This window comes from Drosophila innubila, chromosome X (assembly GCF_004354385.1).
Source record: "Drosophila innubila isolate TH190305 chromosome X, UK_Dinn_1.0, whole genome shotgun sequence".
Classification (NCBI taxonomy): Eukaryota; Metazoa; Arthropoda; class Insecta; order Diptera; family Drosophilidae; genus Drosophila; species Drosophila innubila.
The window spans coordinates 24,408,188-24,427,951 of NC_047626.1; the positions used below are offsets into that span (position 1 = coordinate 24,408,188).

The 19,764-nt window shown below is 39.2% G+C and overlaps 1 protein-coding gene across 4 annotated transcripts in view; it reads left to right on the forward strand.

Moving 5' to 3' along the window:
* Positions 1-19,764, forward strand: part of LOC117794205 (sex determination protein fruitless) — a 175,586-nt gene that overhangs the window by 91,568 nt on the left and 64,254 nt on the right. Inside the window, exon 3 of one of the 4 annotated variants that reach the window (XR_004618392.1) lies at positions 3,280-3,294. The exons of the other annotated variants lie outside the window; for them this stretch is intronic. The gene's annotated coding sequence lies outside the window, so the exon portion shown is untranslated. Of the gene's footprint in view, positions 1-3,279; positions 3,295-19,764 lie in introns of those variants that run through there. 4 annotated transcript variants of the gene reach the window in all.

Sequence of the window (19,764 nt, forward strand, 5' to 3'; positions counted from 1 at the left end):
GCCCCCTCCTGGGGCAATCGCGCTAACGTGCTGCCAACTTGTTGCAAATTAGATTAGATCTTGCTTTTTCATTTCTTTTTTTTTAATATTACGTATTGTGGATTGCGTTGCATTCCAAATGGAACTTAATAACGTATTCGGAATAACATGACTGGGAATCGAACCCAGTTAATTTTCAAACTAAATATTATAACATTATCTTTTCCAAAAATTGTGTCTAGTCATTATTTTCTAGTTTATTTCCATTTGTTTTTTGTATGATAAAATTTTTATTCAATGAATTTTTAAAAAAAGTTTTCTATACAGGTGTGCTCCAGAAATCTCTAGAGTTTTTGGAGAGAATTGCTTTTGAAAACAACCGTTCGAAATGTCGGCGCTCCATAAATGTCAGTGATTTAGTTTTTGCCAACATATTTTCAAATTCAAAAGAATCGACTGCCTCTTACTTACTTCCAGTTTCGATTTACTTTGAGCTCGATTTATTTTATATAATTAGCAAATCCATTAAAAATATATTTTATGCATTTTTATTCAATTTTTACAAATAATTTAGTTTAATTCAATAACTATCATATTTTGTCAAATCTCACGACAATTTTTTAGACATTTGAAACCAATGACTGTTGGTTTCAGTTTGTTTCAGGCGCTGTTGGAGATTTGTAGAACACCTCTGATAGTCTATTAAGGAAGTTGATATATATTAAATTGTATATGTTTTTTTCTAAGCATTATAATATTGTTTTTAATTCCAGTGACACTTGAATAATTTTTTTTTTTTTTTTTTTTTGTATGTTGTTCTATTCCAAATTTTGTGGCAAGTTGGCAGCACTGTCCGTTGCTATTGACAGTCAACGGCACCGTCAACTTCATCTTCAGTTTTAACTGTGCGGCGTTTGCGTCAATGGCGCTGCCTGGCACACCCACTGCCAGGTTGCCAGTTGCTAGTTGCCTCTGCTGCATGCCACCGCTGCTTGCAACGCCCACTGAGCGTTGGCTGAGCTTTAATGCGTTTTCATTTAACACAGGCTCAGTTGTTGGCCCCAGCTTGTTAGCTCATGTGTGTGTCCCTGTGTGTGTGTGTGAGTGTGTGCGTGAACACCTCCCACTTGGCAATCTAATATAGAGCCCCCTCCTCTGCCACTCCACTCCACCCCTGTCCCTGCCCCTATCCATCCTGACTTAATCTCAAGTCGCAGCCTAGCCTGGCTATCAAGTGCTTGTTGTTGTTGTTGTTGTTTGTGGCGCGTGTTGGCGTTTGGTTTGCCTTCCCCCTGCCCTCATAGCTCCACTCTTTTCTATTTTCTTCTATTATTTTTTCAAATTTTTAGCCATTTTTCGCACATTTTGCTGACGTTTTGGCGCTTTTCGCTTCCGCATGCCTGGGGCAAGTTTATATAAAGATTTCTATATGTACTACATATATACATGCACTCAAAAAAAAAAGTGATTTTCAAATGAGGCACGTCTATACTTGATCACTCTGTGTTTCAAATTTTAAGATTGCTGTATGCTAAAATTCTTAAATTAGGCATGAATTGATCTTACATTTTTTAACCATTTCTATGACAGCTATGTTATATTTTATTAACCTATTTTTGCTAGATGATCGTAAGTTACAAAATTACATTTTTTTATAAGGAGGCGGTTTCTTATTAGTTAAGAATTTCAAAACAATTTTGCATCAAAAATTCAATTTCTTAAAAAATGTCCCTTACGATCATATCTCAAAAAGGGGTCGATATAATAGTCCGATTTTAATCAAACTTAGTCTGAATATAAAAGACCATGCCAAATATAAAATCTGTGAATTTGTTTAAGATACGTCTAGAAACAATAGAGTTTCTCATACTAAACCAGATTTAGATTTTTGTTGAAAATTTACTTAAAAGTAAAATACAAATTGTTTGTACATTTTGGAATTAGTTCAAAATTTGCACAAGTTTATTAATTATTTTTGCGAGTGTACATATTTATACTTGGCTTATATCAATTATTTAAGCTCAGACTGTGGCTGCTACATCGCGTCGCTCCACATTAATAACGCATCCACCCTCTAATTGCATTCTGCCTCCGTCGCCGCCTTAATCGAATTCCAATTGCTGCCACAGCCAACTGGCAACTGGCAACTGGCAACTTGCAACAGCCGCAACGATGCGCAATTTCGATTACGCGCTGCTATTTTCGGGGCAAGCTGATAAGGCAACGGATTCCCGTTGCCCCCTTCGGTGACTCCCTGCCTACCCGTAACACGCTTCTTCTTGCCCACCTCAAGCTCTGCTTCCAGGTCTCTCCTTAAGAGTCTTTGGGGGCTTTTCTTTAGTTTTAGAAAGTGGCAACGTTTCTGAGCTGCTTCCGCATTTGGAGTCCGAGGCCGTTGCTAAGTTATGTGCTCAGATTAGCGGGTGTGTGTTAACTGCCAGTATATATATATATATATATATATATATATATATATATATATAAATGTGTGTGTGTGTGTATCTGCTGGTCAACCTCTATCGCCAGCGAGCTCACAGCCTAATGAAAACCATAACTTTGGCTTGGCATTTTGGGCCGGGCTCGTCTAGTGGCAAGAGACGACGCCTTTTTTGGGGTCACTCCACTGCAGTGCAACAGCAAGATGATAATGTTGATAATGCTGATAATGATCATACGGCTGCTGATGATAATGCTGATAATAGTTATCAGAGCACAGCAATATCCAAGTTGCAAATCATGTAGGAAATTGTGCTCCGAATCAATTCAGTTTTCTTAAATGCAATAACAATTATATCAAATAATAGCAGGAATAATAATAATAATTATATACAAAACATAGTATTTTTTATTTAAAATAAATTTGTCATAGTTAAATCATTAAAATTTAATCAATAATGAAATACTACTTACAATTTTAAATTAATTTAAATATCAATTAAAATATTTACTATATAAAAAATATAAATTAAATAGATTGTGAAACTCTTTTTAAAAAAACATGGCAACGGAAAAATAGATTGGACATTTAATTGTTGGAAATTAATTTAATTATTGGGAAGTAAAATCATTATTTGCCTAAATAAATTTTTAATATACACAAAAAAGTATTTAAAATATTTTAAGCTAAGTAACTATTCACTCTCTCTCCATGTTGTAAAAACTTTATATTTTCTCTTTAATTATATATTTTTTAAAATTAAAATTAACAAAAAATATATATATTTTTTTATTTTTTTTTGCAATTTCTTGCTTATGATTGTTATTAACATTTGCTTTTCCCAATTTCCATTCTATTTGCAGGTGAGTTGAAAGTCTTTTGAGGCAACTTGGCGATTAGAGGACTTGGTATATGCAACCAAATTCCAAAGCAGGTAAAAATGCCTTAAATAGCAATTCAGGTTGACCAAAATCGCTGACAACAGCAACAACAACAGTATTAGCATAAATATGAGCAACAACAACAGCAACAACAGCAACGAGCAGTTGAGGAAATCAGCGAATAAGTAAAGCCAAATTAAAACAATTTGTAAAAAGTTCACACAGTTGCAATGCTGCAGATACAAAGATACAGATGCATAGATACATGCTCATAGATACATATGTATGTATATGTATATAGATGCATATTCAGTTGGCTGATTTTGGCTAAAGGCTGTCACATTTTGCAGTTGTTGTTGTTGTTGCTGTTGTTGTTGTTGACTGACCATAGAGAAATGACCACAAAATGTGCGCATAAATCAACACAATGGCCAAATGCAGCAGCAGCAACTGCTGCAACAGCCGCCAAAGGTGTGGAGCCTGCAACAGCAACAACAGCAACAACAACAACAGCATATGGAAAATGCAAATTTCACATGGAAAACGAGCCGCGGGGGATGACAATTTGTTGTTGTTGCTGCTGTTGCTGCTGCTGTTGCTGCTGCTGACTCAAAACAGTTGCTGCTGTTGCTGTTGCTGCCGCTGCGAAATGAATTAATAAACTTGCAACGGAGCGGCGGCTTTTGTAAAAATGCCGCCAATGCTTGTTGCTGCTCCTGTTGCAGTTGTTGCTGTTGCTGTTGCTGTCGTTGTTGCTGTTGCTACTCTTGTTGCTGCTGCTGCCTTACAGCAACAATAAGCAATGAAAACTAAACAAGCGAAATTGAAATCTGACACCATAAGAATTGACACACACGATTTAAGCCTTGCCAGAGACTCTCAAAAATGCAAATCAATGAAAATTGACCAAACTGACTTGCCCCACGCCTCACACACTTGCCCCTGCCACGTTAACCTGACTTCAATTGCTTTTAAATTGTTTAAAAATAACAACAACAGCAAGAGCTAAAGGTAAAAATACAACAAGCTATGCAAAATGCTATTAGCGTTCGTTTTTGTCCCTGCAGCAGCAACAGCAACAGCAACAACAATTGCAGCTACAACAAGAGCAACAGCAACAGCTGCTGCTGCTACACACATTGGGTAGCAATTGAAATGTCCAGCATCCGTTGGGCTCTGACTCTGACTCTGAATCTGAATGTGGCTCTGTCTGTGGCTGTGGGGCACTTTTGGTGGTTCGCTGTTATTTTATTGATTTGCCTGCTTGAAAATTGATCTTAATTTTCCACAACAACAACAACAACAACTGCAACTGCAATTGCAACTGCAATTGCAGCACGACAACAACAGCAACTCGGCTTGCGGTTCATTTACATATCGCGACTCTCGACTTTGCAGTTCACAGTTTCAGTTTTCAGTTTCAATTGCATATCGCCAAGTTATGAATAACTGTTAATTGTGTTTGGGCTATTACGTTGCATAAACTGCTTTCCCAAGGCGGCCTAAAATAAACCCCAAAGACTTTAGATTTATACCCGTTATTTAAAAACCAAGTAAAAGGGTATATTGTGTTCGTTGGAATGTTTGTAACAAGGAGAAGGAGGCATCTCCGACCCTGTAAAGTATATATATATTCTTGATCAGCATCAATAGCCAAGTCGATATAGCCATGTGTGTCTGTCCGTCTGTCCGTCCGTCCGTATGAACAAAAGGATCTCAGAGACTATAAGAGGTAGAGTAACCAAATTTGGCACACATGTTTCAATATACTCCACGCAGATCAAGTTTGTTTCAAATTTAAGCCACGCTCCCCTCCGCCCCCGGAAACCGCGAAAAACCACCACACCCACAGTTTTTAAGATAATACAGTATTTATGGTAAATAACGTTATTTATTAATATTATCTATAATCTCACTTAACCGCAGCAAGATCGGACAAGTAGAGCTGGAGTATTAGCTAACCAAAGTTATTAAAAAAGTTATTATTTCAATACAATCATCTAAAAGTATGCAGTAGTTTTTGTTGGGTAGTAATTTCTTTAAAGAACTTTGATATATATTAAAATAAGTAACGGGTATCCTATGGTCGGGATCTCGACTATAGCCTTTCCGACTAGGTTTTTTCTTTAACTTTGATCAGTCTGTCTTTGACTTTGTAAGTTAGAAAAACCGAGTTAGTGTTAAGAGTAAAAAAGAGGTTCAGCTTTTAATAATCAGTACAGTGAGTACTGGATTATAATAAGTATAGTAAGTTCTTCACAATAAGTATATTCCTTTTATTAGCTTTAAATCTAAGTATTTTGGGGGTAGAACGTAGACCACATTTTTAAAAATTTTAATTTATTCATTTATTTAAATTAATAAAAACTTTATCTGTAACTTGTTTATAAACAATTGTAAACTTTCAATCAGTTTCGCTCAATTTATTTACTTGTTCAAGTATCCAGGGACAATTCCATTGTAATTTCACTCAATATTGTTTGCAATATTGTATTGAAAACAATGTTGATTTTCAGTCAATCTAATCGTATTCTATATATGAATATCGTAACACATTAATGCAGTCTCCAATGCTTATCGTGTGATATAACGATTCTTATATATCGTTTTGAATATTGCGTCGCGTATTGTATAACGTTTGTATCGCATTAATTAATGTATTTCGTATGGATTATCGAATATCGTATAGAGTTGTTTGCATCGTATGGAATAAAGTAACGTTTACCGTTTTGTTGTAACGTTCTGATTACCGTAAGGTGCATAATTTCGAATTTCGTATTGTATAATACAAAGTACCTATATCGTATATTATATCATATCGTAAGGCATCTATCCATCCGCATAACATATCGACATTTTTAATCTTTTATCCTTATCACATTTCCCCATGTTTTTATGCTTTTAAATTTGTAATTGGTTTTTTCTTTCATCATATTAGTTTTATTTGCAATTTTTAATTTAAAGGTATTTTTCATAATTTTTTTAAATTTAATTTTAATTGAATAAATAAGATTTCAATCTCTGTCATTCCGTTTTATCTTAATCGTATGCTATCAAATATCGTATCGTAAACCACATAGGCGTATATATTTGGTTAAGTATTTTATATATGTAGGTCAGCTGAATATCTTGACTTTGCACTTCTCACTTCTCCTTCCCCTCTCTCTATCTTTTTTTCTCTTACTTGATCTCTCTACCTCTCCCTCGCTCTCTTGCGCTCAGTCATTATCTGCGCTTAAGATTTATGATCATCCGTTTGGCAGGTTAAGCAGAGAGTTCACGGCTTCCAATTCGACTTTATCTTTTCTCGACTTTGGCAAGGACTGCTTTACCCTTGTACTGCTGTTGATGTTGCTCTTGCTGTTGCTGTTGTCGTTGCTGCTGCAATTGTTGCTGTTGCTGCTGTTGCTGCTGCTGCTGTTGCTTCCCGTCTTTATATATCGGCTTCTGACTGAAGTCTGTCCTAATGACAACGGTAGCAGCTACTGCCAGACAATTACTTAATTTACACTTCGCTGTGTTGTTGCTGTTGTTGTTGCTGTCATAAAAAATTGTGGGGCCTGCACTTGGCAAAAGCTATTGAACAGAGATGAGAGTAAAGGAAAAAAAAAGAGTGCTCAACGGACAATAGTAGAGTGTGGCCACAATTCAAAAGTGCGCAACGGGTGACGCCTGCTGCCGCCGCTTGCCACATGCCACATGCCCCCTCCAGTGCCGCCATGTTGCTGCGTAAATCAAGCGACGCTGAAGTCGCGGCTCAGCTACTGAAGCAGAAAATTACTTTCATCATAATTTAAAGTTACTTATGACCGCAGAGTAGCCCCAAGAGGGAGTCGGGCGTTGCAAGTTGTGAGTTGAGAGTCTGTTGCAAGTACATGTTGCTGCTGCTGCTGCTGCGGTTGCTGCTGCTGCTGCGGTTGCTGATTGTCTTAGGCCCGTTGCACAAATTGAAAAATCATCTGGCCAGCGTGCAACCAGGATGTGCTGCTGCTGCTGCTGCTGTTGCTGTTGCTCCTGCAATGCAACTTTGGTGCAACAGGGCAACTGTGGCAAGCTGCTGGTTGCTAGTTGCAAAAGGCAAACATTTGCACGTCAAACAAAGTGGCAGTGAAATAACAAAATTATGTTGGCAGATTTGTGGCGACGTTGGAATTATTGCAACAACTGTTGCTGCTGCTGCTGCATGTGTTGCACTTGAGCTGTGCCCCATAATTGCTATGTGGTTGGTCTCTCTCCTCATCCACCTCCTCCTCCTCCGCCTCCTCCTCCTCTCCCTCGCCGTCGCTGTAGCTCTCTCTCTTTCTCTGCCGCTGATGCTTGTGGCATGAATGATGTGGCGTGGGCTTCCTCCAGCTACTGGGCACTGATCCACATTTTGCATAAATTACACTTCATTTGATTTGGGCAGTCGCGTCTCCAATGACAATGCCACAGTTGCCGTTGCAGTCGAAGTTGCAGTTGCTGCCACAGATTTGTTGCAAGTCTGTTGGCCATGGCCACAATCAAGTCAAGTGTTTATTTGTTTATGGCCTGTGCTTCTCCTTCTGCCCCTTCTGCGCCTTCTTCGTCTTCATCTTCTGCATCTTCTTTTTGGTCGCTTTGCTTGTGAGTGAGTGGCATGTTGCACGTTGCACGTTGCATGTTGGTGGTCCACATTGCGTTTGTTTGCCGCAATTAGCGTGTGGGCAGCAACAGCAACAGCAGCAACAACACCAGTGAAAGTTGCAGTTTGGAGGCTGTGCCTGCATTTTGATAAGCTCCCCCACAACAACAACAACCACAACAACAACAACAAAGTCACTCCTCCCATCCCCCTATTTTTCCCCCGCCCTTATGCACACCTGTTGCTGCCACTTGCAACCGGTTGTTGTAAGCTCGTTAGTTAATTCAAAGCGTTGCAAATATTATAACTGAGCCGAGTTTCATTATTCTATTAACAACAATTTGAGACTCGCTGTTGAGCTTTACTTCTCTCTCTCTCTCTCTCTCTCTCTCTCTCTCGTTTCATCTCTTTCCCCCCTAACCTCTACTAGTTATTTTTAAGTTGTTTCTTGTGGTATTTTTAGCGTCCCGCCAAACGGCATTTTTTATCGTTTGCTTTTTTTTTTTTTTTTTTTTTCGTTGGCTATTTTAAGCAAATTGACATTAAATTAACTGCCACTAAGGTATTTTTTTTTTTTACTTCTCTCTTCGTTTTTTTGAAAGGATTTTCGTTGTTGTTGCTGTTGTTGTGCTCTGTTGATTTATGCTGTAAATGATTTACATTTGATTTTATTATCTCAAGTTAAATGCGCATTGAACATACCACAAAATGCAATTGATAGTCGGGCCATAAGCTGCATTTGCATTTGGGACTCCAAGTGATACAAGAAAATACGCTTTAAAATACCACAAATAATACCAAAATAGTGAAATATTTGCGCTCAATATTTAATACTTTTTTTTAGATTTCTTACACATAACTTTCTATCAAATAAACAATTTGCAAACACGTTAAAGGCTCATTAAAAGTTTAACACAACACATTTATTAAATGTTTAGTATTTAAATTATTATTAATTATTATTTACTTGGAATATTCAATTTTAAGCAGTTGACAACGAACTATTTGGAATTATTTAATTGCAGTTTTATGATAAAAACAATCAGACAACTTTTAGATTATGACATTATAAGCAATGCTTTATAAGCTCATTGAAGCTCTCATTAATATTTACAATGCTTAAAAGTTTTGAAAAATAGCACAAAGGCTTAACATATTGTCAATAAATATTGATTGTTAACTATTATAATTATTATTATTTATTATAATTATACAAAATATCCCCAAACAACTATTTAGGTAAAAGGTAAAAGTTACGGTATCAGTTCCGGCACTAAAAATTATACGGTTAGTTTCGGTTAACGGTACTGGTTTCGATAATACATATTTTCCTGTATTTTCCTCAGTACAAGAGAGCTTTAAAAGCACATTAAAGCTTTCGATAAAGCACAATTTATATGAAGTTGCATTTTTGTTTAACTTTTTCTGGAATTAAAAGCAAGTTTGTAGCCTTGAGGTAGTAATTTTTGGTTGTTGTTGTTCTTGTTGTTGTCGGTGATTCAAATTGAAGTTTATGTAAAGTTTGGAAAATTGTGCTTACTCGTAAAGCAGCAACTTCCAGTCAAATGATATGCACAGTGACAGTTTTTGGCCATTGTTTAATGGATTTTCGCACAAAGGAGAGTTGTGAGTTGAGCGCTTTATTTTTCTTTTATTTTGTTTGTGTTTTTCTTTTCTTGATTTTTTTGCAGTTGGCGGCCACATTACTCATGCGACGTGTTGCACACAACTTGGGTATAAAATAACAGATTTATGCCTACGTTGCAGGCAATGACACGCCAATTAGCCGCCCAGCAGCAGCAGCAGCAACAACAGCAGCAACAACAACTACAAAAAGGCTTGCAAATAAAGCTTTGACATTTTTATGATGCTAAGCGGGGGTACAACAGCAACAACAGCAACAATAGCAACAACAACAACAATTTGAGCCTTAAGCTAGACTGGAACAATCTTTGGGGAGCTAAGACAGGCTTCGACAGGCAGCTGGCTGACCTTTGCATGTGTTATATGTTGTCTGCTGTTGTTGTTGTTGTCGCTATGTTGTCGCTATGTTGTTGCTGTCTGCGAAGGCGAATTGAGTTTGACAGCTGGGGCGACACGATCCGATTGCGATTGCGATCGCTCTTTGACCTTAATACGCGCCAGCTGCGTCAAAGCGTTGACAAGGGGCAGGTTGCCGTTGGCAGGGAACGGGAACGGCAACGGGAACGGCAGCAACATGTAACGCGCTGCATTGCTGCCACACGGCAGACCGTCCATTGTCATTTGACACCTCATTTGGGGTATGCAACGGGGCACGCACAGCTAATAAGCGCTCAATAAATGTGCAACACCCGCTGGCAGCGGCAACATGTTGCTGTGCGTGCGACAACAACAATGCATGTGGCATATACAATTTTCCATTTTCTTTTTTTACCACATTTTTATTTTATTTTTTTTTTGCGCAATCAACTGGGCAATCTCATTAATAAATTGCGCTGCATGCAACGGCGTGGCAACATGTTGCTGCTGCGTCTAATGTTGGCAAACGGCAGCAACATTAATTGCCTGCTTACAGCCTGACAACGCACAGGCGACTCCAGTTGCAGTAGCTCTTGTTGTTGTTTTTGTTGTTGCTGTTGCTGTTATAGCTGATATCAATTTAACTGCCGATAGGTGGCGCTGCTGCATGCCATCATCGACAACTGTAACTGCAACGGCAGCAACATTAATTGTTTATACATTTCTGAAGGCAAATTTTCAGCAGTGAGGAGTGATGGGGCGGTGGAGAGGGAGGGGGAGGGGGCAGGGGAGGAGGAGTCAGTAGGTGGGGGGGCGATGGCTAATTGATTTTTATGCGCAGTCAAACCAGCAACAACAACGACAACAGCAACATAGGCGGCACATATTTTAAGCACAAATTACAAAGCAATAATCATAAATCTTTTTTGCGGCTCAGCAACAACAGCAACATGTTGCTGCCATTTATCAAAATACAAATGTGCGTGTGCGTGTGTGTGTGTGTATATGTGTGTGTGTGTGGCAGATGCCAGACAAATGGGCATTGCGTGTGCCATATCAATGTTGCAGTTGTTGTAGTTGTTGCTGTTGCTGTCACTGTTGCTGTTGTCATCGTCGCTCAAATGTTGATAACTTTTGCTGCCAGCAACAATTGCAAATGGAGCACGTGGCCACAAAAGCAACATGCTAGCAATTATTGTGGCTGTTGTTGCTGTTGCTGTTGCTGCCGCAACTGATTGCTCTTGATTAAATGCTAGTCACTCACTTGAATACTTGAATGGGAATCACAGGCTCGTCGTCGGCCCCCGGAAATTGTTTGTGCCACGAACTGCAGTTATGCGCCTCGCGCCAGCAACATTTAAACGGCTTCCTGGCGGTTGCTCTTGTTGCTATTGCTGTTGCTGTAGATGTTGCTGCTGCTATTGCGATCTAAACGAACGCTTGCCCAGTTGTCCAGCTGCTCAAGTGGAGCATTCAGCTGCTGTTGCTGTCCAGTTTTGATGGATCTTTCTTGACTGCAGCAAGCAAGTTGCTGCCTAACATACAGCTAAATAATCCCAAAATATATGTATATATATTTTTTATCTATGTATATGCAATAAATTATGTTATCAAGAGCGAAAAAAACAGAATCAATTATTTTTAGCAACAATTATGAACAGGTTACTAGATACTTTATTAACTTCATTAATTGATTAATTAACATTGTAGACATAGTTGTTAGCTTTAGCATTTTTAGATAATTTATTGGTGTTTTTCGGTCTCACAAACAAAGTTTACATATTTACATAGTTAGTATTTAGTATTTATCTATTTTTTTAATAACTGGTATTTTTGATTTACTTATACATATTTTTTTATTAATCATTCATTTATTAATTGCATTCACTTTCTTTGTAATAAAACATTTTAATTTAAACTAATTTAGCTGCCATTATTGTTTAGCTTTATATATTTTTGTATTTAACTGTTAGTTTATTAAATTAAAATGTATGTCTTAAAAAAAAACACTTTACTCAAATTTATTATTAATCAGATTTCAGTATTTGATGCGTGTGCCATATATTTGGATACTTACATGTTTTGTTTGTCTATCTTTTATCCCGAGTTGCATACTGGTGTTTTTAAAGGATTGTCAGTACTTAATAGCAACTGTTGCTAAGTTGACAGCAACAACTTCTTTAATAGCAATGGCAATGCAGCTGCGTGTTGCAGCAGTGTCAAAATCATTTTTCAGCAGCTACAGCAACAACAAGCAGCAACAACAAACAGCAGCAACAACGATTCCTAGCTTATTAAAGTTTAATGACTATTGGGGTGGTCTTGGCACGTAGCTGTCACAGTTGTTGTTGTTGTTGTCGTTGTTGTTGTGGCAGTTGCTGCTGCTGCTGATGCTGACGATTTTCGCAATGCGCGCAATGGCTGCAAATAATTGCAACGGCAACGTGCAACGATTTGCGGCCTCAACGAGGTGAAGGCAACAAGCGCAACAAAAAGCCAAAAACAAAAATAATGTTTATATGAAAATTGAAAATGATCATTGCGCAATGCACACGGCGACAACAGCAGCAGCAGCAACAACAGCAGCCACAACAACAATAAAAAGCACCGACAAATAGTCAACGTTTTCTTTTGATGCTTTGCATTCGGCACGCAAAAAACAACAACAACAACAGCAATAATCGACAGCAATAGTAACAACAACAGCAGCAGCAGCAACAGCAGCCACTTTATGCCGTTTCATCATGGCGCGCACCGCAACAACAATTGGCTAATAATATAAATTTTGCGTTCAAATACAAAACCAAAAGCAACAACAACAACGACAACGACAGCTTCTACAACAGCAGCAACAACGACAGCAATCGTCTTTGGCCCAAGGTTGCTCCAGTTTAGCATTATTATTATTATTGTTGCTGCGTCTAATTTAATTGCAATTCGATTGCTGACCCGCAAACTGGCAGCAATATGTCAATAAAAATTTCTGCTGCACGCCAGCAACATGCACTTGCTGCTGCTGTTGTTGTTGCCGTTGCTGCTGTTGCTGTTGCTTATCGTCTGACCACAAATAACTGCAAATTGTGTATATAAAAATGCAAACTGCATTCATTGTTTGTCTCCAGCTTATCTGCAGCAACCGCGCAGTAAATCAGCGTAACAGCAACAACAGCAGCAGCGGCAGCAGCAACAGCAATGGCAACAAACTGCCAGGCAACACGCATGCGCCGCCAAAAGTCATGTTCGTGCCACAAAGGCGACACCAAAGCCATACATATTGTAGGTGGCAGCAACAGCAACAACAACAGCAACAGCAACTGCAAGAGAAACAACAACAGTTGCTAAATGTGGCAATCGTTGCTTTAAGCAGCAGCAACATACACACACCCTAGCTAATCATTTTGGGTAATAATTTTGCATTTTATACATACACGTATACATAGATTTGTATGTATGTGCAACATGTTGCAAGCTGGCAATAGCGCGCCCTTTTTCCAGCATTTGCTAGCTTAAACGTGGGCGCGTGTGTGTGTGTGTGTGTGTGTGTGTGACAGGCAGCTGACCAAACGCATTGCCCACTTCTCTACACAGAGAAAAAAATCTGGTATAGAGGGATAAAATCAATCCGGCGATCCCGAATTCTCTAAGACACAGTACCAAGTACGATTCTTCTCAGCAATATTTTGACTTTCGGAGTTCTGTAAGAATATTTAAGGCTTCTTTGACTTTCTTAAAGTTGAATCGTTGCCATTTTAGCCGCATATTGTCTTAATTTAACTAAATACACACGTTAAAAATGCTTGCTACAATCCAAAATAGTAAACTTGAATTTTAGAATGATTTTGTTTTTGTGTGTAGCTGCCCAGTTGAACTCGCTGCCACATGCGGCAGCAGCAACAACAATAGAAAGCCGCAATGCAGCGCAGCTCAGGAAGCGTCAGTTTAAATGCTCTGCTTTCTGCTCGGAAAATTTATGAGCAGCACCCAAAGCGAAATCCTTTCACCAGCTGAGACAACGCATTAATAAATCAATAACGCGTTTATAATCATAGTTGTTGCTGTTGCTGTTGCTGCCTGTTGCTGTTGTTGTTGTTGTTGCTGTTGCTGTTGCCGTTGTTGGATGACTTCCGTGCAGTTTGTGCAGTGACAAGCGGCAATTTGGTGCGGCAAACACCTTGGCAACAATGTTGCCGAGCAATTAACATGCCAGCAACATGTTGCGCAACTTATCAAAATAATCATCATTCGCATCGACAACAACAACAGCAGCAACAGCAACTGTTGTTGCATTTGCAACGCAGGCAGCATTATGATAATCGCAATGCGGCGGCAATGTTGAAACGAAACAAAAATTGCAACTGTTTCTTGTTGCAGTCTAGAGAGTCGCCTGGCACGCCCCCTCGCTGCCGCATGTTGCAATTAATAATCGACGTGGCAAAGCAGCAGCAGCAGCAACTGCAAAAGGCGCGCCAGCAACTAGCAACTTGCAACAACAACAGCAACAGCTGAATCTACGTCGTGCGCCCTTCTTTTTGATTTAAAATGTGCCGCCATCGTTTTGGCTTTGCACGTAGGCGGACTCACACGCAGTATATAAATACCTCCCTTCCCCCTCTTTCTTTCTCTCTCTCTCTTACACTTGCCACAGCAACAAGTGCTTAGCTGTTGTTGTTGTTGTTGCTGCTGTTGTTGCTGCATCCACTTGGCATCATCAGTCAACTGGACTTTGTGTGTTGCCCGTGTGCCCGGCGGCAATGTCACTGTCGCTGTGGCAACTTAAATCTCAACTCTCGCATTGTGTGGGTCTAAAGATCGTCATCAGGCGATTTGCAACTGACCGCAATTGTTGCAGTTGCAGTTGCTGTTGCTGTTGCTGTTGCAGTTATCTAAAAAATATACTTATATTTTGTTAAAAGTAGCAACTGAAGTTAGAACAAAGTCATTATTGAGTACATTAAATTCAACTGACACTAGCTGCAACTGCCACTTAATCATTGAATTAATCTTGATTAATTGAGACGTAACTTGCTATCTCATCAATTTTTATTAAAATCGACCTATATAAACCTCAATTTAAGAAAGTGTTCATCAAAATGCTTCATTAAGCACATTAAAGCTTCCGAAAATTAGGAGGGCTTTACATTTTTTAAATCAAATTTAAACGCAAGCTCAAAACCTGTTGAAAGCTCATTTCACAGCGGTTGCTAAAATTTATACAAAGTAATTCAGAGTAATTAAATAACAGCATGTTTCGAATAAAAGCTCATTAATGGCTGTAAATGATGAAAGCTCACTTTAATTAAAGCTTTACAGAGTTTGAAAATTTGTATATAAAGTCAAAATAACTTAAATTTTATACAACCAAAGCTTACGATGACAATTAAAAGTTATTTAAAAGCTCGCAAAGCTGCTGAAAGCTCGCTTTCAATTAAAGATTCGTTGAGTTCATTCAACTAATATTATCAAGTCATCCGGTTGAGTTCAAGTTCAATTTTGAATTCCAGTGTTGTATGTAAAACGGCATGTGCAGCTGCCACGCCCCCCTGCTGCACGTGCTGCACCTACAACTGCCGCTACTGTTGTTGCTGTTGCTGCTGCTGCTGTTGTAAGATGTAGGTAAGAAACGCCTCGCCGCTTGACGTGGAAATTTATGTAGCCTACTAATAAGTTTGCTGGCAATTACGCTTATAAATAAATAAATCAGCGCGGCGAACTTCGATGTCGGCGCCTTTGTTGAGAGCTGGAAGCCACTGGAGGGAGCCAAATCGGGAAGCCGCTGGATGCCGCGTGCTGTGGGTGTGACAAGTGCAGCGGTCCAGCGAGTAGAAGAGAGAGGGAATAAAGGAGAGAGAGGAAAGTTGGCGGCGCCATTCAAATTCACATGTGATCGGCCAAGCATGAGTCAGCTTGTGGCTTGGAAATTGAGGCAAGATGGGAGAAAATAGACAAGCGAGGGAAGAGAGAGTGAAGAGAGTGGCAAGTGAAGAGAGGGAGGCAAGTAAGCAGGGCTGTAGGGAGGGGAGAAGGGTGCGCATAATTAGAAAATTGCTAATAACTCATGCACACGAAACAAATTTCAATATTAATGAGGTTTTAAGGCAGCAACAGCAGCAACAGCAGCAGCAGCAGCAACATTGGCACTGCAACGGCAACTTAATTGAAAACTTTTTGAATCGTGCCGTCAAATGGAGAATAAGAAAAAGAAGAAGAAGAAGCAGCAGCAAATAAAAAAAGAAGTTGCCCTGACCAAGTACCAAACTGTGCACAATGGGAGGCACAGCGGCAATTGTTGCTCGCTGCGGCTGCCTGTCTTACGCTCTGGCAGCAACATCACAAACAGCAGTAGCAGCAGCAGCAGCAGCCTGTTGCTCCTGTTGCTCATTAAGTTGCATGAAAACTCAATAGGTTTACAGCACTGTTGTTGGTTTTTTTTTTAGCATTTTCTTTAGCGCAATTAACGGTCGCCGTCATTGACTGATTTAGTTGTCAGCTGAGTAGCAGCAGCAGCAACAGCAGCAACATGTTGCTGGAGCATTCATAATTAGCATGCAAGCGGCATAAATCGCAGGCAGCAGCAACAACAATTAACAGACCCAAATTGCATGCAACACACCAACACACACACACACCTCGCTTTCTCTGCCCATGTTGCTGTTGTTGCTGCAGCTACTTAGCATGCAGTGCAGCCACGTTTGATGTCTGCAACAGAACACGTAGGCAACAGCAACTTCAGCAGCAGCAGCAGCAGCAGTGATAGAAACAGCAGCAATATCACCACCAGCAGCAGCAGCAGCAACTGTCAATTATATTAGTTGCTGTTACAACGCGCGCTAATTCAAAAATCATGCGTGGGCAGCAGCTGTTGCTGTTGCCGTTGCTGTTGCTGTTGCAACCTGGCACGCCAGCAACATTGCCCTCTGTGTGCCAACAGCAACATGAACACTGGCAACTTTTCTTAATTAAGTGACGACCTGTTGTTGTTCTCTACATTTTTATTGCTGCTGTTGCTGTTGTTGTCGGGCGTGTTGTTGTTGCTCAGCTGTTGCTGCTGCATGCAAATTTAATTTGCGCCATGCCGCGACCTTTGGCCATTGCGTGTTGCTGCCGTTGCCATTGCTGTTGCCATTGCTGTTGCTGTTGCTGTTGCTGCTGCCAGCTAGGCCATAACTTCTTAACGGCAGCAACAGCAACATTTCGCATTGTTGTTCGAGCTCTGCGCGCACAAATTGATATTTAACTGGTTGGCTTATTCGCCTTGGTAAATGTTCGCACGACTTTTTCTCGCAGCCAAAACTCTTAACTATAAATCCCAGATACCAGATCCCAGATCCAAGATTCCACATCCCAAGAGCCAAATGCACGCATTTACGATCGTCTCTAAAAACGCCAGCCCCTCTTCTATCTCTTCTCCTCTAACTCTTATCGATCTCCCCTCGATCTCCTTGTCTTTCGTTGTCTCTCCTGGGTCTCTTCTTCTCGATCTTTTATCGATTTACACTTTGCTGCTGTATCTCCTCTCGTTGTTCTCCCAACATGATCTGCCGTCTTTTCGATCTTCAGTACTAGGACTCCTCTCGATCTCTTCTCGATCTTTCCTCCATGATCTGCTCTCTGTTTTAAATCTTCGCATCTCGATCTTCCGCTCTATAATCTTCTCTCCTTTCAATTTTTAGGAGATCCTCTCTCCTCTCCTCCTCCTGGATGTCCTCTCTTCCATCTTCTCTCAATGAGTTCTTCTCCTATCGATCTATTTTCCACGATCTCCAGTTGATCTCCACCTTCTCTCGATTACCTCTCAAAACTCCACTTCTCTCCCCAGCTTGCTTCTGTTCTTCACTCCCCTGCGATCTCTTCTAAGATCTCTGGCGATCTACAGCGATAGTTATATTCTCGATCGTTTGCCTCGTGTCGTTATCTGTGGCAATATCTTTCGGAGGCCAAACTCCACTTCTGGTTACCATTTCTATCGTCTGTGCGCCGTTAATTTTTTACCTTTACCAAAAGGCACACACACTCACACTCACACTCACACACGCACACACACACACACAGATCTCGTTGCATGCTGTGTGCGTAGCGCAATAAATCAAAGTTTTATTTGTTGAAATAAATTCACAGTTTATTGCTTCGTTATTATTTGCGCTGCTGCTGCTGCTGCGGCGAGTGTTGCAACAACAACTGCAAACAGAAACAACAGCAACAACAACAACAACAACAACTGCGACAGACAGCTATCAAACACTCGCAAATGCAACGCATGCCGGAAATGTTTATTGTTCTTGTTATTATTATAGTTGTTGTTGTTGTTGTTGCTGCTGTTGTTACAAGCAGCTGAACTCTTTTTAATTTTTAACGTCTCGTTGATTGCATGAATATCATTTCGTTTAGCTCACGACCAGCAGATTAATTAAAATCGAATTTATAGCAAAACTTTAACGAGCCTTCGCAATTGTGAGTGAATACTCGTACAACCCTCTCTACAAATTCCATCACGAACTTTCATAAATATCAAATCGAACATTGCATATGCAAATTACTTGCAAACAACCTGATCATAAACAATGGGTGCAAAAAATATATTGAGAGCTAACTATAAATAATTTTATGCTATTATAAATATGATATTAATAAATATGGACAATAATCATACAGAGATGAAAAATATTTCTTAATATCAATTCTTAATATCACCTTATGCAAATGCAGCTAGATTTTTAGATACCCCTGCAAAATAAGATAAAAAACAATTAAATTAACAAATTTTGCATATCAATAAATTAATATGTCTTTTAACTATCCCAAAAGTTTCACAAAAATCGATTTATAAATACAGAAGTTATGGAATAAAATTAAAAAATATTATTTTCACAAGCTTAGCTCATTGCATTCACGTTAGTTTAAACTCCAAACGTTAGCTGTCCTCCAGTGTCACTTTAATATATATTGACGCGTTTCGATAACTTATGTTAAGCGCTTAAACGTTGAGCATAACCATAATATAACAATAACAATAAATCTTTAAAGGGAAACAACAAAAGCTTTATTATTTTTAGCAACTCTTTGCATAATTTGTTGCAGTATTTTTTTGCGAATTTGTTGCTTGAAATTAGCAAGTCAAGCCGGTCTGTGTGCCACGCCCACAACATAACTGGCCTACAGAGGCGGTCCACCTGCCTGTCATGAGGTTTGTCACTGACATTTTTGAACCCTGACCGTTTTTAATTTGCGATTTGCGGCAACAAGTGGCGACTGCAGTCTCAGTCTCAACCACAGCACAGTTTGCCATTAATTACAGATGGAGATACGAAATGTAGCTAGAAGATACACACACTTACACACACACATACGTATCTGTGTTACGCAATATTTTTAATTAGCAAAACTGTTGAAAACGTTATATTGAGAAATTATTCTCATGCCACGAGTCAATTGTATTGAATATCGATGTCAATACTTATCGATAAACATGGCGAGTTGTGTTTTTTTTTTTTAGACATTCGCAATGAATCTGATTATTGATTTTGATATGATTAGTCTCGATTTCCAAGATGTTAATATCGATATTCAAGAACTGAGATCACGATTTGCTTAACATCGAAATATGATAATGATATATTGATAACGATTATCGATATAAAGTTTATTTATTTATTCTGTATCGTTTAAGCAAATCTAGATATCTATACTTATCGATAGTAATGGCAAGTCTTTTCATCCCGATTAATAGCGAACGATTACAGAAATATTGGCTCAGTCGTTCGTATTTAATGCGAACGTCGATTTTATTCATTTGTATTTATCAAAGTCAATTGAATTTCATGTCAATAATGTGAATACATGTCTAAATCGATACCGATATGTAGAAA